At 36.3% G+C, this 27581-nt stretch overlaps 1 protein-coding gene across 2 annotated transcripts in view; it reads left to right on the top strand.

The window, feature by feature from the left end:
• Positions 1–27581, top strand: part of ANKFN1 (ankyrin repeat and fibronectin type III domain containing 1) — a 136069-nt gene that overhangs the window by 14016 nt on the left and 94472 nt on the right. The window contains exon 1 of one of the 2 annotated variants that reach the window (XM_068655152.1): positions 11811–12123. The exons of the other annotated variant lie outside the window; for it this stretch is intronic. The gene's annotated coding sequence lies outside the window, so the exon portion shown is untranslated. Of the gene's footprint in view, positions 1–11810; positions 12124–27581 lie in introns of those variants that run through there. 2 annotated transcript variants of the gene reach the window in all.

Genomic DNA, 27581 nt, shown 5'->3' with positions numbered 1-27581 from the left:
CTTGAGAAGTTACTGTCAGTTGAAGGCATACTAATACACTTCCTTCTTGAGATTAAACCCTTATGGGACATGAGACATAGTATGGGTCAAAGGATTCCAGCCACACAAAGCTAAGTAAGAAATACTGATCTAGGACCATAGTGCCGAAGCTATGTGGAACAAACTCTGAACTGAAACAAGTTCAGAATATTTTTCAGTTTTGAAACAAAAATAGTAATATGCTATATAATTAGAAAAGATTATTTTTCTAAAATTAGATGCTACAAGAAGATACTGGTAAAGCAACAGTCTAATGACGTTTTATTAGCAGAGTATTACTAAGTAATAAATGCTTAAAAATTGCATTGCTTTCAGTAGTAAATTCTAATGGTGTATTTAGCACTATTGCACTGTAAAAAAAAAAAAAAAAAAAGTCATGAAAATACAGATTTCAATCCAGACTCCTAATTATTGTGCGTTTTCTGTTTGTAGTCATGAACATCTCTGTAAAAAAAAAAAAAAAAAAAAAAAAAAACAACTAGTAAACTTGATGAAATTAGTTTTGAGACTATTGTTTAGGCACTAAAACTGACAACTTAGAAATAAACAAAAGTTCAGTATAACCAGAGTGGTTTTGCTATTAAAGTAAGTCTGCTATTAAATTGTCTAACAACTACTACAGTAGTTACAGTTCTTCGTTAAAATACTCAGATCTTTATGGATTTTATCAGAGAACACTACTTTACATTACATGGTAATTATAGACTACTGTCTCTGAAGTGAATTTCCAATACAGTTGTCCTACAGAACACAGAAAGGGAGAACTAAGTCATATGTTCCATCTTTACTACTACATTCCTTAGAAGGTTCCATATGTTTACCTTTAGCTGACTTTAGAATTTTTGTTTTTGTGGTTGCTGGCAAGCAGAGTTAAATTCTTTCTTGCCTATTTCTTTAATAAGGAATGTGAAGCCACATACAAAATAACACTAGAATACAACAGTATGAAGCACAAATAATCCCCAATGAGATGCATATTTTGTGTAGACATCAGAAATGCTTTGCACCTTTCTTTATTTAGACTGCTAGGCTTAAAAATTCCAAAAGGGGGCAATCTTACCCTCTGCCTGGAAATCTATAATTGTAATTCACTTGAGAAAATGCAGCATAGTACTCTCAAAGTTCTCGTTTACCTTAGAGAGCTGAAGGTTAGTGCATAAATTATAAAAACAACTTGTAGGCTTTTGTCTTTGTTTTTGAAAATTAAAGGTATTACTGGACTTTAAACTTGATTAACTGCAATAATATGGATACCTGTGGCCACTCTCAAAGTGGCTGACTGAGAGAAGCATTTAAAAAAAAAAAAGGCACTTAAATTGTTCTTGGTCATACACAACTCTATGAAGGAGATTTAGGCAAAACATAGAATCTCAAGCTCATTTCTCTTTTTTTCAGATGATCATCACTTTTGAAATTAAGACAAAAACTGTACTCTCTTGAAGGAATATAATGATAGCCAAATTAGTGCAAGTTGGTTTTTACAATTTTTTATCATGCCATAGTATAAGTGAGAGAGAGAACTTTTTGGGAAAAAAAAAAAAAAAAAAAAAAAAAAAGGAAAAAGAAAAAAAGAAAAAAGCACTTGCCATCCATTTGTAGTATTTTTTAATTATTTTTATTATTCTAGAAGAAATATGCATATTTTCTTTCTATATGCTTTCTAAATAATGTTGTAGACATGTCTTTTATAATTTGATGGCAACTATAATTTAACTATAAGAAAAGAAAATGTCTTGCATATGATATATATATACATGCAAGCTGCCAAAAATAATATTTCTGTAGATATTTGAAAGCCAATACTAAGCAATATAGAAGTGTCCTAGTAGGAGAAAGGCGTCAACATAAAGTAATGGGTTAGTTGCAGAAAGGCATCTGCAAGAGTTTGGGAAAATTGACTTTGATACTGGGAAGAAGTGGAAAGTAGCACATATAAAATGGAGAGAGCAGACATGTCCTGGTCACTTGGGGAAAGTGGATAGTTTGCAGGCAAAATGCCATCCACATTCCTTCCCCTTCCACTCTATGCCCATGATGTAATATAATAAAGTCTATTGTTTATCCAAGTCTATATCCCTGTCTTTAATAGTGCCATGTGACTTGAATTTGAAGGAAAAGATGGGGTGTTTTATTAGACCAACAGGCACCATTTGAGCAGAATAAATCATAGAATCATAGAATCATAGAATATCCTGAGTTGGAAGGGACCCTTAAGGATCATCAAGTCCAACTCTTGACACCGCACAGGTCTACCCAAAAGTTCAGACCATGTGACTAAGTGCACAGTCCAATCTCTTCTTAAATTCAGTCAGGCATGAATGACAAATTCATGCAGGCATAAATGACAAATACTCTGTTATAAAACACATTTGTTACATCTGAAACTGAAATGGCAATTGTTAGGATTTTTAAAAAAAAAAAAAAAAGGATTGGCAATGCTTGTTCTGAATGGAACTTAATGTTGTTAATTAGACAAATAGTCTATGAGTGAAGAGTGTCTGGTAGCTGTGTAGTAGAGAAAGATGGGCACTGGAAAAGCTGTCAATATTGTTAGTTCATGTGGGCTGGATCAAGAGACAGGCAACTACATAGCTTACACTGAGCAGTTAACTGAGAAAATTGTGATGTGTCATAAAACTGGTGTTTCTGTGGAGTCCCTGGTTTCTGCTATATATTAAAATTTTAATTTTAATGAAATGCTGAAGATATTTTCTAGGTCATTTTGAGGGTGAGAGCTGAAGTGTGAGATGGGTTTGGGAAGGAGAAGATACGATGCAAACAACAGTTCCACTTCCTTTGGTTGAATCAAGATGATGTTGAAAAAAGATGCATTCTTACTCTTGGCTGTATCACAGCATGGCAGAGTCATGCCCTTTCAGTTTTCTCTAGATAACACTATTCTGATTATTTTTTCTTGCTCTAAGACTGGAAGTCTGCTATGCGTTTATAATTCTGGCATCTTGTGGATAGCCCCTGCCTCAGAAATCAATACCTCCACTGAAATAGACCCAACATGCTGAAGTGAAAGCTCTGGTACCTCAGATAGGTTTCTTGTTACAGGGCAGATGAGAGCTGCGCTGGCTGGGAAGAAATGGGGAGATACAGCTGAGACGTCTATTTTGATCTTGGCCTTATCATAGATTTAGTGAGAGAACACTTCAAAAATTTGAAAGATTTTAAAGGTTTGAGAGACTTCTGAATGCTGACATGTATGAATTAAAACATTATTTTAAATTAACTTGTCTTTTTATGTGCAGTCCATCCCAGTAACACTGGGACTTCGTATTTTCCCATGATAATGCCGCCCTACAGTTAGTCATTGCTACACAGAATCTGGTTAAAGCTGATAGATTACTTGCAGTAAGAATAGATTGCTTGTAGTAAGAAGAGTTGCAGCTTGTGATGTTTGCAAGCTTGAGCTCCCGTCCATCCAGTATGAATAAAGAGGCACAGATTGTCAACCTGTATATGCTGAAGTTGCTCTGACCCCTGATTCACAGCCAAGAATATGGCTGGTACAGTCACAGTTCAATAAAGCGTTGTGGTCAAATATGTTTTCATAAGATGTAAATGAAACTAAAATAAATTATAGTACTACTTTATTTTTATTGTGATAAGCAGTATACATAAGAAATTAATAAGATTTTTTTTTTCCTCACTTCACATTCATATGATGTAGACTATTTTAAACCAAGCTGCATTTTTTCCCCTCTAGAGAAGATGACCATACCAATTGCCTCACTATCTGTTTACGTTTTGGAAAGAGTCATTTGGGATTTTGTCTTTCTGAAATAAATGTTTGCTTATGGATTTTTTTTATTGTCACATCTATGGCATTTTTAAAGTAAATAGGAGTACAAGGTTTATATTATTTTAAATGTATATTGTATTTGTCTTCCCAACACTGTGGTTTTTAGTACTGTGAATAACGTAGTATGGAGCCAGCCTATTAAACAGCCTGTTTTTGTAAGGAAACTGTTAGTCCACCTACAATATTCTATTGCTTACTGTGTTCTTCCAATATGCTTAGCATTCCACAACCTAAATGATCATTTGTTGAACAAATTCATGCTTTTATTAGTCAAAATACAGAGAAAACAGAGCCCCCCTGTTTCAAGATATTTGCTAATGCACGGTTAATTATCACATATAGCTTACTATAATTCATTTTACAGGGAGACCTCCTGCAGGTAACATACTAGCAGTTTATGAAGCAAAATAACCTCACTATAGATTAGAACTGTTTCACTACTGGTCAGACAGTTGCTGCTTCTAGGCCTTCTCACTTCACATTGCTAATTTGAACAAGGCTTTATTTTTATATTTGTCAGCAGCAAGACTGTAGCATGGTTGTTAAACCTCTCCCAGGCCTAATTAGAGTAGCAATGCTAGCATTCATAATGAATCTCGTGTCCTGGGTTGGAGGAGGTAGCCGTGGTGCTACAGTAGCTTCCTGGCAGACAGTTGCTGGCAGGTTTAAGGTAGCTTGTGGCTTGCAATATTAAGTGACTGTTGAAATTCATTGACTCCACTGCGGCTTATGTGTCTAGATGACAACAAGTTTACACGGTTCTTTTATAGTTACAGCAAATGGGTCCATTTAAATATTTATTAGGTGATTATGGTGATGTGAAATGGAAAAAAATTGCAAAGTACAGTATTGCATGTATAACTGTTTTAACTGTTTGTACAAAATAGGCCTGTGGTATCATTTGAAATTACAGCATCTTTTTTTCCTCATAAATATTTATAGTGTATCAGTAGCTAGGAATGCTAATTTATTTGCATTTTGTTTCTTATTTAATTTGACAGCCATTTGGGTAGCCATTAAAGGCACTCACTCTGATTTGAATGAAGGATATTTCAATCAGCAGCTGAGTGGCATTTTGATTGGTGTGGGTGAAGTTCAATTTTGGGAGTTCTTCCCTTTATGAGACCTAGAAAGGAGTATACCTGTGTGTGCTTGATGCTGGGAGCACCCACAGAAAGCTTGCTTCTCTAAAAGTTTAACATTTGGAGAATTTGTTGTAATTATTGGATTAAATGTAGTTGATTTGCTTTATTTTGTTCTTCAGCTGCCTTAATCAAATTGGAAAGAACACAACACCAGGAATAAATACTCTGCAAAAACAAACCAAGAGTTCATATATTATTAATATGAGTTGGATGCCTGAAAAAAAATATCTATCTCAGGTACATCGATAAAAAGATTAAATGCATACAGGAGAAAAAGAAATCCAATTCATTGACAGCTTTGTGGCTGCTGTTTACTTTCTCATAGCAGCAGAAGAGACAGGTGTGAATCAATCTCACCCAAGGGCATAAGAAAACATGACAATGATATCCAGAGTTATCAGAGCAAATACAGACATTGGAAATGCTCTTAGTGATAACATGGAAAATAGGTGTAGTGAGGAGATCTCACGTATAGGACAGTAAATTTAGTCTGAACATGTGTGTGTGTTTATATATAAACTTGAATATAGTATGAGAGACTTGCTCATTGTAAAGAGAATAATTAAATAAGCTGGGACAATTTCACTCATGGTGTTATCACTGAACTTTGCTGTTATTTAGACATTTAAATTTGCTGCAAGTGGCTGAAGTAATTTTAATATGTTTTCAGATATTGATCAATGTGTATCCACAGATTTGATCTATGCCTTCTTAATTCAGTGCAAATACTTTTTTTTTGATAGACTCCCATCAATTTTAGAAAGCTTGGAATACATATCATTTTCTTGTATAGAAAATTAAGTGGAAATTAATTTAATTTAACTGGGCCTGCCTGCCTTGGGAGTTCTACTTGTTTTCCTTCATTTTCCTTTAGTGCGTATGATTCTGCCATAGTGACTCCTACAATCATCCTTACACTTTAAGAAATTGCAGACAATCTTCTCTTCCTTTTGCAAGGGATTTACATGAATATTTTTGAAAATTTCAGTAGAAAGAAGCAGAACTGAGGGTTTTGAATAGAAAACAATGAGCTCGTTTGAGATTTAGAAGACTTCCATGAGACTATACGAGTATAGTGAAATTGCCAGAGACCAGCAGTGGGAAGGGAAATATCTTCATTATTGCAGCCAATTTTGTCAGTTTTACTTGAGGAAAGTAGCTGCACAGTCTAGAAATATTGACACCTTCTTGAACTGGAGGTGAAGGAGTTTCATATTTTTGAAAATGAGAGAAGTTGCCCTTGCAAACAGGGCAAGAAAGTTGCAGAAAGAAAAACAGAGACACTGAGCTGAATTAACTGTGTCTCACCAAGCTACTGGAATGTCCACAGGCTTCCTTAAGACTCGCTGTGATATGTCTAGGACTGGGATTTAGTCTACTGTATACAGCACAAGATTAACTGATATTTGGTTACTTAACTAAGACTTATTTCATTACTAGTATCAAAGAAACAAGACAGCAGTTCTTTAGAGATATGTCTAATTCTGTCTTTAACTCAAGTTTGGTACCCTTGCTCAAAACTGAGATTGCTAGTGACTGAAGGTTACTCCTACAGTACAAATAGTAAGAATTACAAGTTAGTACTCAGCTGAGTTTAGGATGTTCAATTTATTTTTTTGCTATGAGAATTTAAAAGCTTGTCTGATAAATTAGTGCATCAATTAACTGTGGCTGGTTATTGGTGATTCTGGCTGATCTGTTCAGATACCAGTTAAAATGAGCTTTACACACTTTGGCATAATCTTATTTACTCTTCCAATGCTATGAAGAGAGCAGTAACTTTTCTCCTTACACTGACAATGCAAATGAGGGGGGGCGGGGAATAATAAAATTGTTACTGTGTTCTGATATAACAGTTATTTCATGACATCTTCCACCACCACAGAACCCAGCTCAGCACTGCTTTGGGCACTGGTCTTTGCCTTCTGAACATTATCAGAGGCCAGATACTGTGTGAAGTTGAAGGCTGTCGTTCTCACTCTGGTGATTTCATAGAGTTTCTGTTAAATATTTCTGATTTGCATCTGACTTGGATGTACAGGTTGCAGATAACCTAGGCAAATTGCAGATCCAATTCTGAGCCCTAGACAAGGGTATTATCAAATATTTCCTTTAACTCACTATTTTTTCTTGGCTAGCTATACTACAACTTTCTGTCCAGAGTCCAGGTTGTTTGCTCGCTGTCTGTACAACAACCTTTGACACCTTTCACAGGGTGCTGAAGCGCCTATCACTGCATCAGACTTCCTACAGCCTATACAATAGGTGGTCCATAATTATTTACCTGCAGGTTTCAGAAGTCCTATTAATGCCCAAGATGGTCAGTGAAACTTGCAACAGAGTAAACGTAGATAAGTGTCAGGACACTGAAAATAGCTGTGTTCTTGTGCATACACAGTAACCTTCAGTCTTTAGGGCTGTTGATCTGATTCACAAGCACTAAATTCATTTAAAAGAAGACGAAAGGGGGGAAAAGAACATTCTTTAGCTTTTTGAGCCTGGAAGTTCTGTGCTACTGTTTGCTCAGATTTTCCAGCGAGATCACTTCCTGAATGGGGCTTAATATGAATAAACGTTCTGAGAGACAGGTTCAAAAGCTAAGCATGCAGAGACTGTCCGGTTTTGCAGTATTCCATTGGTGACAAAGCTGAATTTAGTAAGCTCAGAAAATTGTACACTTGCAAATTAAAATAAGATAAGCTTTTGTTATATATTGCTTGATAAGTTTCGCTAAATGTTTAATTTTAACAATTCTATTCAGATTTTAAAGGACCTTAATGTATTCATCCACCTTGTGATTTCAGTAGAGCTATTTAGGGTGAATAGACAAACGCCAGAATTTCATTCTAGAAGTACCTGCCAGATTATATGGCTTCATCTCTTTCAAGTACTATTGCAAAGAAAGTTTGCAAAATATCCAAAGTAGCATGGCTATCATCAGTTATTTTAATAGTAAATTTGTGTTCTCATTAAAGACCAGGATTCTGTCTAAACACAGTGCAAAAGATGTTCTTCCCATCATCAGTGCAAGCCTACCCAGGAAAAGAAATGCAAGATAAAATATAAAGTAACAGACACCTGGTGGTTTATCCGAGGTCTTGCATAGTAGTTCCCCCCTTCCCCCCCCCCAATTATTTAACACTACATTAACTGCCCTCTTCACTAGTTAAAGTGGCATCCAGGCATCACTTCCAATTCCTGCAGCAACCTGGACTCAAAGCTTCTTTAATAGAGTAGATGTTGCATCTCTTGTTTGGCCTTTCCTAGTTTTAAGGATTCTTGATCAATATCAATCTAGGTTTGGGAGATCAGTACTTGCTGTAGTATGGCAAGATGAGGTTTCTTTTTACAGTATCAGGGCAAATAATTTCAGACAATCAGTAGCACTATAAAATATATGCTATCTCTGTGCCTGACACTGGGAAATAGAAATCCATTTTTCCAGCTGAATGAAAAATAGGAGGTCCAGGTGTCAAAATCTCAGCACTAGAACAACTTGGAAACTTTCCAGTGGAACATTTTTCTCTCAGCTAATGCCAGTTCACCAAAACCTAACACGTTGCATGAAAATGTCTATTCCAATGAAATTTTTGATGGAAATGTGCTTGGTTTCCTGCCAGCTCGCCCGCTTTTCCCAGCTCTCAGCTCCCCGGCATCTCACCTGGAATAGAGCCAGAAAGTCAAGTTTCTTCACGTTCTTGGCCTGTTTGGCAGACTGCCACAAAGGATGGGAGTCTGGGCTCCCGAAAGTGGACAAGAAACCTTATACATGCACATACAACCATACACATACTCTCACAGGTCATTTAAATCCATGTCAGTTCATTCAAAGTAAAGTTTCCTTTTTTTTTTTTTTTTTTTTTTTTTTTTTTACATAGAGGGTCTTTTAAATATGACCCTCCTATGGAAAATTTCTCATGTTGGAATTTTCATTCCAAGTTGTAACTGAAAAAATTGGGGAATATGAAAAAAATTCCTCATAAGGGAAATTCTGGTTCCTGTGCGACTGGATGTTGCACTCTTGTCATTGAGGCTATCAGCAGTTCCTTCTGCATCTCTTTTTCATTGCATAACAAGATCTATATTTGTAACAGGTAAGGTGTTTGCATACTTAACAAAACAAGATGATATTTTTAGAGTTTTCTAAATATTTATGTTAAAAATTCCTCTTAGGACACATTAAATAAGTCATGCAATCCTGTCTTGGTCACTAACTTCAGGCTGGAGACTAAGGGGGCAGTGAGTTTCAATGTCTTTTGCTGAATAATGAACAGAAAATAGGCATATATACTGTAGTTCTGTCTGAGAGGTCCCTGAAGCAGGAGCACTGTAGTGTACTTTTCCATAGCCTCATTTCATGCACTGCAAACTGCTCAGTTGCTTGTTATATGTAAGTAAATAAATAAACTTCAATCACACTGTGTTAGGTAATTTCTGACCGGGGGGATGTGTTCACGTCTGAGACAAAAAGCAGTTGATTCAAGTAGCCATTAATGAATTCCTTTTCTGATTATTCTTAATACCTTGGATTAGCATAACAAAGTCAGACTCTTTAGGAGATCAGTACTTGAAGCAGTTAATTTCTCAATTGAGCTTTTGAGAAGCTTGGATTTATAGTAATAGATAAACTTCTTACTATTTCATCAAAAAAAGTTCCTGAGTAGAATTCCACTTCTGTGTAAAATGGTGTTGTGGTCATCAAGTCTCAGACCAACTACCAGTCCACCAGAAAACTCTTGCTTTTGTAATAAAAGGAAAATGTTAAATGTTCTTCAAAGCAAGGGGATATCTTTCCTGTATAAGATGCTAAAACTGCTATTAAACAGATAAAATTTATTTCTTAGTCAAAATAAGGGAAAAAAAAACAAACATGGGTGGTTCCTTTTTGTAGAAGGCATTGTGTAGTAGAGCTGAACTGATACTGTCCCTGGCTCTTTCATAAAATTTCAATGTGATCTGAAATTTCTCCCAAAGCCCTTTTATTCTGAATCAATAAAATGGGATTGATCAGCAAAATACTCAAGTATTAATAATAGAAGAAAGTGAGTAAAAAGTGTGTTGGCTGAAACTTTATTTCAGACCTAAAAGCTGTCATCTCCCTTACTGTGGCTGCACAGAATCCTAATATTCTTTACTTGCATTAACCTTGGCAACAGTCTAGCAATAAGGAGGTGAAAATGGGATATTTGTATGTCTATATACAGGATCAAGCAATTCAAATTAACCCTCTGAAAGGGGTTTTTAGAATTAATAAAATCATAAGCTTTTAAACTGGTTTCACATGAATTGTTCCTTATTAAAAATGATGCAACAGAAACATGCATATTAATGGCTGTTTTCTGATGTCCCTAAACTGAACTCTTCGTTGCCCTCTCTAATCTCCTAATCTTTTTGCAAAGGAGAGTAGAAAGGCCTCTCTACAAAGCAATCTCGACTGCTTTATTTGAGTCATTGGGGTGAGAGGAAAAAGGCGGGGGGGGAGCAACACATATCATGTTGTAAATACAATTCAACATGTGCAATGAAGTGACAGCTGAATTCTTCAGGCCTTTATGTCAAAGAATCAGTGCTGGACTGTGGTGTGTAAGCGAAGACGTCTCGTACTGTTATCTGACTAGTGTTCTCTAAGAGCAACAGTCTGACTGAGGGGGAAAAAAATCAACTCTCCTGAAAATAGAAGAACACTGGCACTGCCTTTCCTCAGGAACTACCTTCCATAAAGTGAAGTGTGGCTCTTTACAGTAAGACTGAACTAGTTCTGACCTTTCTCCACTGTTGCAGGCACTCACAGGTGCTCTCTGGTGGAATGAGAAAAATTTGATTTCCATACAGAAGTGCATCATTTCTGATGTTGAACGTTTGTCTGCTCATTCAGACATGACCTTACGAATTTTTCTGATTGTTCTCTGGATGTGTTAGGGACTGAGTCTATGCTTGAAAATCTGGATCTGGATCCAGGTCTTTGGCAATTTCTATCCCATAATATTAAGATAAAAACAAGTAACTACAGAAAAAGAAAACAGTCACAGTATTTTGGGATACTGTTTTTCATGTCACCTCAAAGAGAGAGAGATTGTTTTTATGTAATGCATATTCTACTGTATGTTTTCATACAAAGGCTGATTTTCTGAATGTAAACAGAAAGTTTGAGATTAGATTCCAGGTGTTTATCTTCCCGAAATAATAACCTTCAGAACAATTTCTATTAGATCTTATTGTTATATGAGCCCAAACTCACCTTTATCTAGAAGCATGCATCCTGATATATTTCTTAAAACCAAGGAGGGACACAGATACAAAACAGGGATTCCCAGCTCCATATGCTGAATTGAACTGAGACCAATGGCCTGTACAGAAGGTAAATTCTTAAATATTTGGGTTTAGGAACACAGAGACAGTGCAGTGATGGCCCAAGGGGAAGAGAGGCAGCAGAGAAAGAGAGAAATCACCAAGAACAGAGTTAAGGATTCTGGCTTGGATTTTCATAGGAGCCTATGAAAGTAAAGGCATCTCTCTGCTATAGTCTGTCGTGAGTACCTATTAAATGATTATATTTGTTGCTGTTGATCTCCTTCTATTTGCTGTAGTAAATTGTATCTGGTTTCTTGATCTGTCTTGCTGTAATCAGCTACCTTAATCCCAATAGCTGATTTCAATAACTAAATTAAACTGTCTGATGTGGTATATTGTCCCATCAGATGGCACAGATGAGATCTACAGCCTCCCTGGAATCACCCCAAATCAACTATTAATAGCTGATTTTAATGTAAGAGTTCCTAGGCATCTTCATTTTTTGCTCTGGTCCTAAGATACTCCAGAGGGTTTTTTCTTCCTGAAATTGTTGTGCTGTTTTCGGTACTTAAGAGACAGACTCCAAACGAAGCAGCCGTTCTTAACCTATGCAGACAAAGGGAGTGGTTCCCTTAGCAACAGGAACCATGTGGAGGTTCTCAGAGAGCTCTCTTTTCCCCTACTCGTGTTTTCTTTTAACTCAACATTTTGCACAGCATCTTGCATGGAGACTCCGACAGCTGGGCTGGAGGCAAACGGTTCTTCCGTCTCTAGCTAACCAGTGCTCGAAAGGCAATTGTTCCACGCTCACCAGACAGAAAAAAATGATAATCATGGGTAAGTGAACTGGCACACAATCAGAGTTCATGCTGTGGAGGGGGAAAGTTTACTGGCAGGCAACCAGAAGCGTCCAGCACTTACCAGTGAAAGAGGGGTTCTAATGTGATGTTTACCTTGTTTACCATTTTGATCCTATGTCTGCATTTAGCAATTCAGGGCTTTAAAACATTAGCACAACTGGGTTCTAGTCCTTAGGATGCTACTGACTTCCTTTATAGTCCTGGACGTGTCAGCTCACCTGTCTGTTTTCCTTCCCCATCCACTAAATGGAGATGATACACCATGAGGATGTTGAAAGGACTGTGAACTACTGTAGAAATATACCCTATTGCTTGGCAAAATTATATTTGCTTTTGAAGTTAATGATAATGTGTGCAGAATCTGAGATAAAGTATTCCTGTTTTATTGAAGATTTAACTAAACTTTTCTGTAGATCGATCAAGTTGCTTTTCTTCATGGTGCAATATCTACAGATACAGGAGATATGTGCATATACATTAAAAAATGTGTATGATGGTGTATAAATTACAGAAATAGAGCAGTTCATTTCCCTCAAAATAGCTGTAGCATTGGTAAAGTTGTAGCTGTGTTTCAATGAAGTCCAGCATATTATAAAATAATGGAAATTAATCTGAGTGTTTTGAAGTAAACACTTGTTCTGCTGTCCCTGAGGTGTTATATATTACAAGAGCTGTTGCCAATGTCAGTTGAAAAGCTTAATGCACAAACTCCGTAAGTTTGCAATCATTTTACCTAAAAAGAGACATATGAATTCATCCAATTTTAAGCCAGTTATTTTGTGGGAGACTCACATACGGGATGAATTTGTCTCCTCTGCTCATAATTTTTCATCACATTTGAAATAAATTTCAGGCATTTGAATTCATATTTTGACAAACAGTGCTGCATACAAATCATTTGGATGCAGGCTTCCTTTTTTTCCACACCTACAGATGAATCTCCTAATGTCGCATTGAATGCATTTACCACTACAGGCAACTTAGTTGCTCTAATTTCAAATGTGATTACTGCAGGAAAAAAATAGTTATTGGAAACTACATGTGCAGTCACTGCAGAATTGTCATGCATCAGCTATCCACAGTCATGTCAATTATGTTCTCATAATACTTTTCCTATTCCTTGGCAATGCTAATCATCTGCGTATCACTTGCTATGTACTTGTACAGCACCTAGTACCACTGAGCATTTCCTAAATGAGCACAGCTTCAAACGGTCATAACACTCCCTTTTGCATGATCATTTACAATTTGTCTCTTAGCTCCAATTTAAAGAAAGAATTGCCATGTTTGCACTTTTAAGAACAATGTTAGCTTTTGTGTCTGAATAATGATGAAGGCAATAATGTAGTATAATTGAAAGTAATTGTTTCTCTTTTCTCTCTGTGTTTTTGTTACCCTCCTTTTATGCACTACTTCAAACAGTACTTCTGCACAAATCAGTTATACCAGCTAAAGTACAGAATTAAAATATTTTACATTTAGCAGGCAGTGTCTGAGTTCCAAATTATAGTTCAGTATGTAAAACTTGTAACAGGTGAAGAGCATCCTTTGTGTCATCCTTTTAGTTTTTTTAAGAAAAGATTTTAAGTTATTACAGATTGATGTTCTGGTTTCCCCCACCTCCATTTGGTGTCTAGTTCTACAATTCCATTGTTGGTCACTTACCCTATGTTTTTGGGTAGAAAATTTTCATTCTGGTAAACAAAAATGTCAGTTCTTTTGCCAGACCTGCTATTAGTGATTTCGTATGAATAAGCCACTGAGAGGCACTTTGAATTACTTCAGATTTAATGTTTGTACTGCTATTAGTAGTTCTACTGTGCCTTTCATCTAAGCATTTGAAGTACACTGTGAACATAAACGAAGCCTCCCCAGAAATCTGAAGACAAGGAAGTAATACGAAGGGATCACTTCACCCACAAACTAAGTAGATAACAAGAACTCTAACAGTCTACAAAAGAGCTTTATGTCTTAGAACTGGAAGTAAGGATTTGATGTAGAGGTGGATTAGATTGCTACTAACATCTATGTCAATTCCTCAGTGCTTCACATATTGGATACATATATACAATAAGCTGAAACTGAGAAAAAGTGGATGTTAGTCTTAAAGATTAGACAAATGAATGATAATTGGCCTATAGGAAGAGTTAAGAGAAGCTTATTTTTGCATCTGGCAGCCAAGAGTTTGGATAAGTTTCATGCTTTTAGTAAGGATAATCGCATATGGATTAAATTTCAGGATTTTACCATTTTTATGTGCTTATGATTTTTCAACACTAAGTAAAAGGCAAGGCTTACAATGTGAGTAATTCTTTTTTTTCAGTCTGATTTATTCATTAAAAAGGCAGCATCCATAACTCCTCCAAGATACCTCTGGTTAAAAAGTAAATCATATATCAGTTCATGCATAGATCATGACTTTATATCGTAGTTCTGAAACAAGGACTGGTGTGATAGTCTGCTGTGATATTGCCCCCAGCAATCTGTCAAGATTCACCTGATCCATTGCTGAAATACATTGTTATCATGTGCAAGTAGACAGAGGGCATCCTCTTCTGTAAAAACTTTTCAGAATCTTTTCTAGGGAGAGCTAGAAAACCTAGGAATTGTGAATGGCTCTTACACATCTGTTTCTAATCCTGGAATTGGTCTGGAATTTTCAGAGCCTTAAAAGATTTAAGAAGCCAACACTAGTTACCATATACAGTCTGTAGCAGCTGTTCAGCAAAGTAGCTAGTCTTGATTCTTGTACTGATTCTGGGTACCTCTACATGGCAAACTTTGTACCATAGCTAGAGAGGTGATGAGTCCATGGAACTAATATCCCAGCTTGTTGTGTATATAGATGGAGGCCCTGAAAGTAGACAAAGCACCCCAAATCTTTCCATATCCTGACATCATTTTTAGTCATGTTGTATCACTGAGCAAAATGCAGTTGTTATGGTAGTATATGCTAGCGTACTCCTGCTGACATAGGTTACAGCAGTTCTAAAAACACTGCAGCAATGGGTTTAGCTTGTTGCATGTTGATGAGAAGACAAACTCTCCAAAGAACCACAAGAGCAACCTGGCTTTTAAGGTGAACTAAATCTAGTGCCTTCATACCTTCGCATTGCTAACCAGGCCTCCTGTGTCTTGAAGTCCTTTTCAAATTCACAAATATCATACGTATGGAAAGACTGAATGATTCTTCTCTCTACTTGAATGTTATCAATAGATTCCTAATGGACAGCCCTAAGGAGAATCGGTATGACTTCCTCACACCCTCATTTGCCATCACTTGCTTCTATTAATTCTTAAGTCATGGGTTTTGTGGAGTTTGTTTTTTTTTTTCCCATCATATGAAAAGCTGATTTTACTTCTTTATCTGTTTTTGTTTGTAGATGTTGCCTATTCTTACTCCCTTTCTCTTATTCTTACATTCAGTGTGTAGAATCCTTTATTTTCCTTTCTCTTGCTATACTTTCAGCACCATCTTAAGAAAGTACATAAATGTGTTTTTGTACTATCACTATGTGGAAGCTATTCTTAATTTTAATAGAAGTACTCATAGGTTTATCCTTCAGATTCTAGTGCATTGCCTGGGACAGTTGCAGGAAAAAAATAATAATAAAAAAAAAAAATTAAAAATGTGGCATGGTCTTAAAAATAAACGATAAATATGTTTTATCACTTCACTATCCTTTCTTCTCTGTTTCTAGAAATATTTCTTTTTGATCTAAAAAGGAAAAGCCAAGACCTGTAAAAGTCTTCACTGATTTTGTGTCCTTCTTTAGTGTCATCTTCATGCCCATGTTTTAAGGATCACCTCATGTTTGATTCACATCAAGTTCATTCCATAGTAGTAAGCATTGAAAGTCTGGAGTGCCTTTTGAAGGAGTGTCTTGAAGTTAAGTATGAACTTAAAGTCTAAACTTGCCTTCCCCAGAAACATATCAGAAACACATACCCAATGGCACTGAGTCAAGGATTAGATTCCTGCTTAAGGGCAGACAGACAGTGAGCTGAGTAAGACAGAGATCTGCAGAAGGTTCCTAAAACACCTTTTTAATTTTTTTTTTTCTTAAAAAGGCTAATGTCTCCTTTTCCTTTTGCATTCTGACAGTGTCAAAATTAATGATCTCTGGATTTAAATTTCACATGGAGTCATGCTGAGAGTATGTACCTGAATCCAAATTTCTTCTAAATACAAAGTTGCTGCAGCTTTTGTTCAGAGCTAATCCTTGTGTGAATCATATGGCAACGCTCAGCATGCCTGTTCTCCTGAAGATGTTCCTTTGAGGTCAGCAATTGTCTCAAGCAAATATTTGCCACTTCATAAATCTCCGCTTGTATAGGCTGGATTCTATAGCCTCTCTTTTTGGGGGCAGTGCAAGATTATACAATAGCTATCATGCATCACCAGGGGAGTAACAAATTCTTTTGGAAAAGGACACTATATATTCAGACTGAAACACAATGTTGTAGCCAAAGTAAGTTTTAGATCAGATTGTCACTTGAAATGGATAGGGATTTCAAGTCCTACATTTTAATGACTAAAATAATATGTCACGAAACCGACTACATATATAGTCAGTGCACTTTTGAAAAGCAAAGGGCAAAGTCTGAAATATTTTACTGAATGTTTGATCTTAGTGCTTGAAGTTTCCATAATAATATTTTAAATTGTAACTGTTTTTCAAAAATTATTATAATAAAGTGTATCAAATTTGTTCAGAAGTTACCATTGAACTAGAATTACCATTTAGCTAGCTGTACCACTTGAAAAGTATATATATCACTAGGTATTTTATATATGGAAAATTTGATACATGGTCATTGCAAAAGGATATGGAAAAAAAAATGCCATTTTAATTGGATTCTGTCTTGTGTGACAATACTTTTTGGCTTACGAATGAAGTTGATCATTCAATTTCTATTTAATAAGTTGCCAAAAAGTTATTTTTTAACAATAATCAACATAGCATTTTACTTTGTTTGAGTTGGAGTTTAAACTAGATGATTGGTTGTTAGGAGCTCTTAAAAACCAAATTTGCTGATACATAAAATATCCCATGTCTAATTAGGTAATGTTGATTATGTTAACTGTGACCTCCATTGTATAATCCCTTTTGTATAATCCTAGCACTCTTCACCGAGGCACTGCTACTACTGCTACAGGCATTAGATGATAGGAAAATTAAGTTTTGGAGAGCATACTGGATTCTGAGTAATGTAAAAAACAAAAACAAAAACAACAACAGGGTGGAGGGAAAAAGTATTTTGGAGGAGCTGAAATTTCTTTCATTTTGCCAATGGCTGTTCACAGTTTGGTGGTAACTATTGCTCCAGACAGCTCCCATCCTCTCTTATTGTTGTCTCCATTGAACAGCAGCAATACTTTACTACTCTATTGAAGGAACAAAACAGAAACTGCAAAAACTGCAAAAGAGTTTCTCTAAGTGATATCTGCTGTCATTTTCCTATAGCTATTGATTTACACCCAAGGCATACAGTAATAGAGCTGGGAAAGTATTTGCACTGAGCATTGCCAGTCCTCATAGTCTGGTTCTTGTGCCTTAAAATTAGAGCTAGGATTATATTTATACTTATGATTCAAGAAGCAAAGAAGGAACTGGGATAGAGAGAGTAGAGAATCTACAGGAGGATGGCAATGAGCAAAGTAAAAATATTTTAGCCTATGACCTCCTAGTCTACATGGCTACTTGGTCACAGAACAGTGTGCCTTTGCAGTCAGAGGTGGCTAAGTGGGAGATAAATGTATGTGGTTCTATCCACCATTTGTGTCTTGCATCTAAATATTATTTATAGGTATTAGATAGTTCTCTGCCTGATAGTTTGTTATGAACTCTGTTAAGGTTTCTAGTATTCTTTTTAAAAGGATGATTAATTATAAACATTTTATATGATTTATAAATGAAATCCCCTGCAGGAATCTGTAGAGAGAAGAAAGGTGATGGTAATGCATTGTTTAGGTATGATGCCGAGAACCTGTACTTTGAGATCAAGCATATTTGCTGCATGTGATTTTTTTTTCATTTGAAAACTTTTGCTGAGCTTAATATTGCTACTGAGAAATGTGAAGTTTCAGAGTTTTTATTTAAGCTGTTGTGTATTTAGTTGTAAACCCAGCACAATCTATGAACTGTGTCTCAGACTTACTCTTGCAAACACTTACTCATGGATCTTGCCTCATCAAGATCAGCTGTCTGAATAAGTAAGTGTGCATATTGGGTCTTTCTTGCTTTAAATCAGTGAGTTAAGAAAGACTGCTTCTTTCAGGACACTGACTGATTCATGCATGTATCAAAAAAAATGTAATATGCCATATTTCTTTCAAAGTGCCCAGCCTACTTTACAGGGACTTTTATCCTGCTCACAAAGCTTGCCTTACAGGACCTGGTTTCAGCAGTGATGGGCTTCCCAACAGGTGGCTAGATTGTTTAGTCCATGTTACTTAGACTACTATGTTCCTCAAATAGGATTTTAGCTGTATTGTGGTAATTCAATGTAATATTATAAAGGTTTTTTTCTGTGTGGGAAAAGTAATATAATCTAAAAGCCGTTGAAGTTAGTGCAAGTTTTTTTGGCTGATATCAATGAGCTATGATTTTAGCTTCCAAAAGGTGTTTTGGAGAATTAATTAGCTTATTTATATTGATATCTCTTTTATGAACCTGATAATGTGTTTTTTGTCTTACAGTGGAAAGATGTTGTACTGAAAATCATAGGGTCTTCATGATATGAATCATGAAATTTCCAGTATCCAGTACTGCAGCTGGGCATGCAGTAGCTCATGCTTCATTTCGCTATTCTTTTACCATTGTCCATAAAGAAAAGGTTGAAATTATATACAAAACCCAAGACATCAGACACTGCATTGCAATGGAACTAAGCAGGCTCAGTTGTTTATCATGTCTCTACCACTGCTTACTATAATCACACGTAACTATCATCTCTTCATCTCACTGTTTTGCTGTAACTTATTTGTACTGAAACCTCGAAGAGGAAAGAGTTCTCTTACTGAATGTCTGTAGAACATATAGCCCCAGTTTCAGCAAGGGCCTCTTGATACTATAGTAATAAAAATAAACAATTAAAGTCTAGAATAATTGTTTTAATTAGATATTTTAGAGCTGACCAAGTGCAGATTATAGTAGAAATGTCTCATGTTGTCTGCTGTACAGGGTACAGAGTAACTGGTTTGTGTCCTTAAACTTGACAACAATATTCTTTCCGACTGGAGTTATTAACCTGTATTCCCCACAAGAACTGAAATGTAACACCAGTGTGGTTACAAACATAATAAAACTCCATTCCATGTTTCCATGTATTACTAAATTCTTTTATTTTGAAAAAGTTTAATTATGCTCTCATGTATCCCTTCCCCCACTCCAAAATCTATAACATTAAGGATCTACACAGATCATAATTTATCTCTATAGAGAGACAAAATTTCTCTATAGAGATAAATTATGATCTCTCTATACTTTTCCTTTTTTCTTCATACTTTTGTATTAGAAGAGTAAGAAGAATTCTCTTATAGATCCAACCTTTTTCTTCCTTCTGGAAGTTCTGTTTTCTGTTCATGGTTCTCTGTTCTGTAGAGTTGATAAAAATATTCATTAACAGTTGATCATTTGTAAAGTTCCAGTTTTCAGCTGGTGGAAACTTTCAGTTTTACTAAATTTGTGTTGTCATTTTTAGTAACTGAGTGCTACTACACAAGATGTGCACCATGTTTAGTAAATAGAGAAGGCTGGGGAGAGAGAGACACCTTGGTTTTGTTCAAAGTAGAATTACTGGAGTCTTCTGGTGTGCTTGTCTTTCAGTGAGTAGGGAAATTCTTGCAGATGGTAATACAAATTGACACAGGGCTATAGAAACAGGCTATAGAGAAAAACAGATTAATTGGTTCCTTTCCGTAATGAAACACCAATAGTTTGTATATGATTCTAAAGGTGAAATTCATCATTAATGGTTCAATTTTCTAAATCTGAATGGGAATGAATAGCTTTTAGAAGTTCTTACGTACAGTGTTTTATTATATCCAGTAGCAATGGCTTCCACCGTATATGTGACAGTGATCTCTGGAGTGCTGAGAATTCAGCAGGCATTAAAAAAAAACAAAACAGCTTGTGCTTCTGTACAAGCAGTATTTTGAAACAGTGACTTTTAGTAATCTTTATTTATTGGACAGTCACTTCATTTTTCAATGTAATGGTTGGACTCCGAGATCTATACAGGAACAACTGGATTTTTAACCTGCAAAATCAGACACCAGCAGATACATAATACACGTCTCAAGATATTTTTGAAATGTCACATAAAATATTAAATAGCTAATAGAAAAATTGCTGCAAAGGAAGCTGAGGTGTCAGTTTATGTGCCTTAGCATATGCAGTAACACTGTGTGGTCACTTTGAACACTCAGTAAGTACAAGACAGTTTATTCCACTTTCTAAGGATTTGGGTTATGGGGAGTGGATTAACACAGGGAATTACTGCAAATTGGTATGCTGTAAATTCATGTCCCAGTGTAATTTGCAGTAATTTCCTGCACAGACAAATACAACATTTATTAAAAGGAAACTGAAATAAATGAACAGACAGAAGCAGAGCTTGCAATCCAGACTGCAAAACTGGAAAAAAAAAAAAAAAAAAAAAAAAAGCTTTGCATCTGGCTGGGTATTAAGGATACCAAATCCATAAAAGGGGATATTGAGGATCTCCTACAAGTTCAAATGAGGACAGCTATGCATCCTTTAAGAAGCTATGACCGAATTTGTATGGGTAGGAACATAAAAATAGACTGTCACCAACTTCATGCTTTTGGTTTCATGGTCTGTAAGACAATCACTGGTGGCAGACAGACCACCCCAGTTTGCATCAGACTAAACTTTGTAGGAAATTTGGAAAAAGCAATGCTATTTTTACCTATTTTTTCCTTGTCTGCTTGATAGTGCACGGGGAAGGCTTTTATGTGGTACATTTGGTCAGACATTTTAGGAAGAAGTGGTAAAATTAAAGTATTTGCTAATTGCTGTGAAAATTAAGTGCGGTCACTGTGTAGGGGGGAAGATGGGAGGATTTTTTATGTCATCCCATCCTAGTGTACTGAAGTATTCGTTCCTCAGCAATGTGCTATTGATATAGGAGTGGGACCTAAAGGCTCCACAGCCATTTTTTCTGCCTCATTTAAGTACATTCATTGCAACTAGAAATACAAACATAAAAACTGGCTCACACGAGTCAGGCACCTGAGCATGCTACGTTTTCCTATGAATTTTTATTTGGCTTTTCATTCTGAAATTTAAGGATTGAACATATTGGTCTGATATCTGTAATGGGAACCTCTATAAATCCCAATGGCCCCTTTGCATAATCTTGCCATTTGAACAACAGTCAAATATAAGGGCCATTTCCTGAGTGGACTTTTTTTTTGTCACAGTAGTATATTTTTGCAAAGTGGGATGTTTCTCCCCAAATCTGAGCATCCAGTAACAACAGCCTTCATTCTTAGAGGCCTCTAGGAAACACATAATCTCACAAATATGCCCTAGTCACAGGCATACAAGGGTTTACCTGTGCATATTGCATAGGTTTATCTGGATTCATTACCTCTAGTGAATAGGAGCAAATGTCTTATTCACCTGCACCTGCTTCTGCACCAGGCAAGCTTATTGCAAGCAGAAAAGTGTTTCAACAAAGGGAAAAGGAAAGCTTTTCATTGCAAAATGGGAAACATGGAGACAGAAGAGAAAAAGGGAAATAGCAAAATAGACTGAGTCTGTTTCCAGCATCCTTTTGAGGCATCATTCAAAGCTATGTTATACTGTATGCAGGAAAGGCATGTCTTGATATAGCACTCTCCTTCTTCAATGCTTCCTTTTGAGAGTTCAGCTTCTTGCTTCATGTATCGATATTTTTATTCACACTGCCATACTGTACTAATTTATCAAATTGGACCTTTTCCCATTCCCTGTACTATGTTTCAGCTAAATATATTTATTATGCCCTAAGTGTTTTTCATATCGTTTAGAAAATGTTTTAGCCTATGACAGTGAAGGAGGAGTTGTACTTTTGTCGCCCCTGACATTTATATCCAGCCTGTTCTTTAATATTTTCAATATTGCAGTGCAACAGTCAAACAAGTAATTGGCTAACATGCTTTATTGCCTTTACAAATGCCCAACCTGAACCTTTCTGAATGCTGCTTAAGGCCATTAATTCTTGCCCAAATCACTATGAATAAGATCAGATTATTGCCTTTCTTTTTGTAGCAGCTTTTCATGCCTTTAAATATTGCCTTAATTCTTCCAGATCTTTCTGTACAGCTTACATTTTCTAGATCTTCCCTAGCTTTTTTGCTTTTTTCCTGTACAATTCCTCCCATCATTGTGGAATATGTCTGAAGTGCTATGCCCAAATGGGATTCAATATTCCAAGTGAGTCCTCTAAGTGAGGGGAAGATAAGGTGATCTTTCTGCCCCTCTTCCCCAGTTAGGGGGGATCAACTAATCAACTGATCAACTAATATTATTTTTTTATCTTGTTGAAGAGGGGAAGCTAACTTGGAGTTAACTTTGTTCAAAGGGAATAAGGTAGTGCCCCTTCATTAGTCACGCAAGAAACTCATGAAGAAATAAAAATAAATCTGATCTTCATTCCTAGTTTGTTCCAGACAAATTCTTTTATATAAATGAATGTTGTGGTTCTTTTTCCAAGAATGGTGTGGCTTGATTGGCTGGGGAACGGTATCTTTTTAGTTTATATGGAAATTGCCAAGAAAAAGACAAAGCAAGAAATTTATTTTCTTAATTTAGCTGTCACTCCAGGAGGCTGATTTCTCAAGAGCATAAACCTCTGTTGCATCATTTTATTTTGTGCTTTTCACAACTGATTAGAGAAAATAATGCCAGGGAACTTAGAAGTAAAAATGAGAAAAACTCAAAGTCATGAGCTGGAATAAGAATGAAAGCTTAACTGACATCTGGAAATAAGCTGTCTTGATAAGGAAGTGTTCCTACGGGCCTTTTGTCTTTCAGGGTAAAAAATAATTCAATGTAGTTATTTTCCCATTTTTCTCTGCTGGAAAGTTGGGCTCTGAATTTTGCTATTACCACAAGAAAAATTTAAAATCACATCCTTGATGTTGTATACAAAGCTCTTCCCCTTTCAGGTATCAATTGACCAAGGTATTTCAGCCCATGCATAAATATAAGCAGATTAATCAATTGGGTAGAAATGTTTGTGTGAAGTCTTACTCATAAAGACTCAAGCTTTCAAGTATCTTGTTAAACTACATCTAAAATGTTCGGCTATTATAAAAAATAAAATAAATCTGCATGTCATAATATATATCTAAGTATGAAAAAAAAAAAACATTTGTTTTTGGATATACCTGTGGATCCAGGGTTCCATCCTTTGGATTGTAGCTGACTTTCAATACAGAAGATATGTGCACCACTTAGCTTAGATAGCAAAATAGGGTGGCCCAGACTCACCCCAATGGAGGAAGGTAACATCCAAATTTAGCTAATCTTAGTAACTCTTTGGAGATGCTTGCCTGGCTCCTTTGACAGTAAAGCAAGCATTTACTCCCACTTTAGGTACCTAAAATGAAGGCAGGGTGTCATCTTTTCCTCACTATGCGTTCTAGCAATGCTAACAGCATGGCATTTTCATTACAGCAGTATCTATCTCACTGGTAAGTATTTGTTGCACTTTAAACTTTTTATGTTATTGACTCAATGACTGCATCTGTTTAGACCTAAGTACATACTTTAATATTTTACTGCATAGGAGGAAAAAAGGCTCTTCATATTGACTGAATGAATGTTAGAAGAGAGACCAATATATACGAAATTCTAATGTTGTGTTACTAACTAACTGCTGTAATGATGCTCACCTACTTTATGAAATCAGGATCTGGGCCAAATTTTGTCAAAGCTTTACAGCCTAGATTTTCTTTCAGTTTCCACAGTTTGCAAATGGTGGAAATCTGTTGCTCTGAAGCTTCTAGCTTGTTTTTCAGGTTGTCAAAGCTCAGAAGTTCAGACAGACATTTGGCTGAAAACCCCAAAATTGAAACTTTCACCAAACTGGCAAATTAGTTGAGTTTTACTTGTCAGTGTGTATAATACTGATACTGACATTTACAGCAGAAAATACTCCTTTTCCTAGCTAGATATTTAAAGCTTTTGAAATAAGGTTCTTTAGCTTAAATATTGTGACATTTGTGAACTTCTGCCAATTTTTAACAGCAAAATCATTGGCTCTTTGTAAATAAATACTACAGGCATCTCAATACAACACTTTAGACTTCAGAAATTTCCATCTTTCTCATTCTGATCTATAACCGATTCTTCAGCTGGCAGAAAAGCTTCGTATTATATATATGCTTTTTTTTACACACAGACTTTGTTCATATCAGTGGATTCTGTACGTGAAATAGTACCAATATACAGGAGGAATGTCCTGAAGAGCAAGGATAATTTTTCAGTAATTGGGCTTGCATATAAAGTAGTAAAGAATTTGCATGGTTACAGATGTTGGAGAAGATTAAATATAAAGGCGCTGTTACCTGCAGGAATGAAATCCATCTTGTCAGCTAGTTGGAAGACTCGTGAGAAGGAATTTCCTGTTGTGGCCAATTTCTTCTCTCCTTCCTCCGCCCCCATTACGTCTTTGCTGTGCCTGCTTCTTCAGCTCTATCTGAATATATTTTCACTACGGCACATTTAGTTATCAATCAACAGGAATCTCAGCTGCTGTTGTGCTTGGTGCACAAACTGTTCTTTCTTTACACTAACAAGGAATGCCTGAAATAGCCAGACACACAGCACTGATTGATGCAGCTACAGTTTATGCACCTAGCTTCAGACAGTCTGAAACTGCCAGAATTAATGGCTTATTATTAGAAAAATACTTCTGCTAGACTTATAATTTAGAACCATTTAAATGTCTGAGGCATAATCACTGAAGTTAAAGTTTTAGTTCATGGCTTGACGGGACAAATTAGATACATCAGGTGTGTTTTTTCTTAATGTTTTTGCTATTTTAAGGATTTCCTGTATTCTAGGATGTGATACCAGGGATGATCAAGATTAATGCACAACCTTCTGTAGATTACATTACGTCCCTCTCTTATATCTCTGAGCAAAAGAGTAAACTGTCCCTGCTGCACTGAGTCAGCCTAGTTCAAGCAAGGTCTGGATCTCCTGTCGAATACAGCTCCTACTTCTCTGCTCTTTCTGATAGCAATGTTATGTTGTTAACTTCAGGGGGGCATTATTCCTGCTCTGAGCAATAGCCTTGCTTTCTTTCTGGGACAGAGATAACATCTGAACTAGAGTACTTGCAGAATACAGGCTCCAGCTTTTGGCTGAAAAAGGGTGCTTCCTCACCAAAACAGAAACCCTTTTAACTCCTGCTATGCTATGCCATGCCATGTAGAAGTTCAGTGTGCAATTATACCGCCTTTCTTTATCCTTGTGCAAAAGCACAAATGCTTAGTGTAAAAGCCTGGGCAGTCTTATATGGGCTGCTCTGGCAGGGTTGCTTCACTAAATGAAGACTTCCTTTTAATTAATGGCAAAACAATCTGTTTCTGACCCCCACTCCTTCCCAAAATGAACTGAGTATCAAATGTCTGTACCACGAACAGAACAAACAGCAATGATCATTTGGAGTGTGACTGCAAATGCCAGTTTTATTCTTCCAAGTAAACTTCATGTGATTACTTGAAAGACATCTAGGATTGTCGTTTGCATCCCTCCTTCAAGTAACCCTATGGTTTGGTTAAAACCTGGGTTGTCAGAAATATGGGAAAGAGCAGAAATAGTTTCAAAAGGCTCCATTGTATATATCATCAGATTAATTAGTTTTTTATTTAAATTTTTTTAAATTATAAAACTACTTGTATATTTATTTTTAATTCTTTTCAATTAAAAAGTTAAACACAAACTTCCCCACTGCATAAACTATAGAGAGGGGGAAGAGAAAGACTTAACAACCTTAAGATGGAGCTGATATTTTCTTCCTAATCATACAAGCAAAGAGCACATCAGGAGGCTGTTGCAATGAACATGGTTTTAAAAGGCTGAGAATAAAAAATGACCAACCTTCAGCTCAGATAGAATGCCTAAAGCATATTGACAGTCTGATTTGGGGAAAGTTGCAAGAAAGATGATGGGACCCCAAAAGTTTAGGACTGTGAAGTGTTGCACAAGCAGGAAGTGACCACACATTTTCACTTACAATCTTGGACCTTCTGGTTTGGTGAATGCCCAGTGCCAAAGTAAACACCAAGAGGCCATCTCTGTAAAGAGTATCTGCATTTGCTGTAGTACTGGCAGAAGCAACAATTGCCTTTTCTCCTGGATTTATTCCATGACATACAACAGAATTAAGGACTTCGAAGAGAACATGTTGTAAATTAAGGGAAGGTATCGAGTGAGATGTGAGAGGAGTAAAATACTGCACAAGCGGGGGCTATGGGACAAATAGCTCCAATTTGCCACACACATTCCCTCTGCCTTTGAATGTGACTCTCAGCCTAATGGTTAGCCTTTCTATTTATGTATGAGAGTTAATTTTGTGACTGGCTTTCATCCTGAAAATGAACCGTGAGTTAAAAGCTCCAGCAGCAGAAAGTGCAGAAAATTGAGCTGTGGGAAACTGAGTGCTCAAGAACAGGGGATGGGCTGCCTGGTGAGGGGAAAGCAGAAAACAGGAGAGGAACTACAAGCAGATAGATTTGCATCAGTGGTTGTAACTGAGATTCAAAGCATAAGGCTGTGTGTTGTCTAAGCAACAGCCTGCACTCAGAAAAAGATACCAGACAAACCTGGATACTCTTGTCACTGAGTAGGTTTTGTAATATGTAGTACACAGCCCCAGAAAGCCTGAGCAAGAACATCAGTCTCTTACATTTTGTTGAGCAGTAAATAACTATAGCGCTGCCACTGGTGTTAATGCAATGCTTGCAGGTTGTGTACAACTGCACAGAAGAGTGAAGTTATCAATGCAACTAAGGAAGCTTTTATCTGATGGAGTCCTTCTGTGAGCTAACTTAAATAGTTTTTTTATGCTATTGCAAATACTTATTTGTATATCACCTGTTAGTTATCTTTTTTATCTCTATTCTGTTGTAGCCTAGTAGATCAGAACATCCAGTGCTTGAATCATTTCAAGCTTTCTGTCAACTCATGAACTAAAAAATGTATGCTGAATAGCATCATGTTTTTACAAAAAGTTTATGCTATAGCAACCATCAGTACTGGTGGTTTACCAGTCCGTTTTTAAAGAAAATTTGTTTCAAAGGCCACTATCTCTAAGTCATCAGTTAAATAAAGATTTCAACACTATTAATCTTTCCCTTTTGAACTAAAAGTATTTTGTCTATTGGCTACTGGAGGAAGAGAAATGTTT

This window comes from Anas acuta, chromosome 18 (genome assembly GCF_963932015.1).
Source record: "Anas acuta chromosome 18, bAnaAcu1.1, whole genome shotgun sequence".
Taxonomy (NCBI): Eukaryota; Metazoa; Chordata; class Aves; order Anseriformes; family Anatidae; genus Anas; species Anas acuta.
This window is presented reverse-complemented; position numbering and strand designations above follow the sequence as displayed.